We start from the raw sequence: 2,718 nt of genomic DNA, 5'->3' as shown, positions 1-2,718 counted from the left end.
ACAGGCTGGTGATACGCGTGGGTGAAAACATCTGGCTCTACCTGCTGAAGTCTGAGACACAAAAACAAGAGGGGGAAGGCAGAAAAATAAAGGAAACAAACAATTAAAAGTGTAACTCTAAAGTTAAATTAAACGTGTAACTCTTGTTACACATGATACGTGTGATGTGTAAATCTAGAACAATTAAAAGTGTCACTGAGCCAACACAGCTTCTGCAAATAGTTGACAATAACAAGAGATATCACAGCCGGTCTGTACGGGGCGCAGGCCCATTTGAGACTAAGACGCAGGCCGCCCTGAACGAGGAGCACTTGGGAGGCATGCAGGCAAACCGCGGTATTTGGAAAGTATTTTGGCTGTCATTTCAAGTAGTGGTACGGGCAGGGTCAGACTGCGACATGCCAGATGTGTGCGTGCCAGAGACACGCGTGGGCGTAAAATGGACGACAGGAAAAGGCCCCATGGCAAAGGTCAGGGCTGCTCATTGCCATTCTCAGATACGGAGTAAAAATCCACAGTCACGTTAAACCCATTGTCAAGCGCTACATGTGCAAGGCTGCAGAGAGGACGAGAGGAAACTCTTCTGAGGGACAGTGAGATCATTGAATTTACTGGCTTGGGAGGATCTGCAAGCCCGGCCTTCTGATTAGAAGTACTTGCTGCTTGGCATCTCCTCTGGCAGCTGTGATTCACTTTCACTGTCTTGTTCTCCTTCGCCCTTTTGGAAGGGGCTTTTTATGTTTTATTAAATGGCACTTTGACAGCCCTCCGCTTCTAGCCTCAATAATGGATTTGTTAATCTCCCTGATAGCCTTTTCCTCCTCCTTAGTGACAATTTAAAGTCCAAGGAGAAATGTGCAGTGCAGAAATCAATTAATATTTACATCCAAAATGCTGCCTTACTGTTTTAATCAAGGAGAATACATTTGGTCTGGGTTACAGCAATGGCAATAATGCTTTGTGCTAACACAAAATCTTCTGGGAGAGGACGTCTGCCCATTGCAAGCAGCAACAAATTGAGCCTCTTGAGACCCTAGGGCCTGAGACTGGCTTCTCCCTATCTGTGCTGATGATGGCAGCAGTCCATTGATACGAGGATGACAGTCTTCCTGCAAACAGGAAAGTCTCTGGCGTGTCCATAGATGACTGAGGAGGCCAATCCAAGATCTTCATGTTTGACTGTAGACGTGACAAATAGTCTTGGAAGGAAGGAGCAGATCCTGATGATGTTGGGTCACTGCTTTCTCCACTGGTCTCTCTTGTCTAGCTGCCTCCATAGAGAGATGAGCTTGCTCCTTGACATACATCACAGCACCACTGGGGATGATTCAGTGCTGGAGTCTCCCAGGTCTTGATGTTAATATTGCATTTCTTCAGAGTGGCCTTCAACGTGTCCTTAAATCTCTTTTTTTGCCCACTCTAGAGTGGTGAACATCGGTGAGTTGGGAGCATAGGACCTATTTTGGGAGCCAGTTGTCAGGCATCCTTATGAAACGTCCTGTCCAATGGAGCTGGTGTCATATAAACATGGCTCCGATGCTGGTGGTGTTTGCTTCAGCCATAATTCTGGCACTCATTCTTCTTTCCTTCCAATTAGTATGGAGGATTTTCTGAAGACTTCACTGGTGGAAATGTTCCATAGCTTTTGGGTGTTTCTGATACATCATCCAAGCGTCACACCTATACAGGGTAGGGATGACAACAGCCTGGGAGACAAGAAGTTTGCTTTGCATTCTGATGTCGCGATCATTGAAGCTATGACTTCCGAGCTGTCCAAAGGCAGCTCAGGCAGTTTTTATCTGGTGTTGAATACCATCATCTATGTTTACTTTTTGGAAAAGGTGGCGACTGTGGTAGGGCAAATCCTCAACGTTCGCCAAAGATTGCCTTCTAATTGTAATGTGTGGAGCAGCTGGTTGGTTGGTAAAGTATCTTGCTTTTTGTGAAGCTGAGAGTGAGCCTAAGCATTTCATGCACTTCACAGAAGCAATCAAGAGTGACCTAGAGCTCTTCAATTGAGTGGGGAAGCATAACAAAATCATTCGCATATTGAAGGTCAGTAATGGAGGTGTTGGTTATCGTGGACTTGGAATGTGACTGGTTCACGTTAAAGAGACTCCTCTCCAGGTGGTACCAGATACTGGCTCCACATAGAAATCCATTAGCAATGAGATCCAGAATAGCTACAATCTAGATGGAAAAAGAGGGTCGGTGCAATCATACGTTCTTGCCTGACACCAATCCTAATAATGAATGGAGCCATTTCCAAACCATTGCTTAGGACAGTTGCTGTCATGTCATCATGAAGAAATGTGATAATGGTAACACATTTTGGTAGCAAACTCTCATCAGGATCGTCCCCAGGACCTTTATGTTGATTGAATCAAAGGCTTAAGTCAATGAAGGCCACCTAAAGATCTTGCAGTAGTTCTCTTGCAAATGTTTAGCAAAAGAGATCATATCGGTTGTACCTCTGAGCGGTCTGAAGCCACATCGGGACTCAGGTAGAATCCCCTCAGCCAGGAAAGTAAGTCACTTGAGGAGAAGGTGGGCAAAGATCTTCCCTGCTATGGACAGGAGAGCAATATCACAATAATTGCTGCAATCTGATCTATCTCCTTTCTTGAATATGGTAATGATTCTGGCATCTCTCAAGTCCCAAGGAAACTGTTCATCTTTCTAGACGTTCATAGTAACTTGTAGATAGTAAGAGAGCTT

This window comes from Gavialis gangeticus, unplaced genomic scaffold, assembly GCF_001723915.1.
Source record: "Gavialis gangeticus isolate Ggan-Ray unplaced genomic scaffold, GavGan_comp1, whole genome shotgun sequence".
In the NCBI taxonomy this organism is placed as follows: Eukaryota; Metazoa; Chordata; order Crocodylia; family Gavialidae; genus Gavialis; species Gavialis gangeticus.
Note: the sequence above shows the minus strand (reverse complement) of the source record.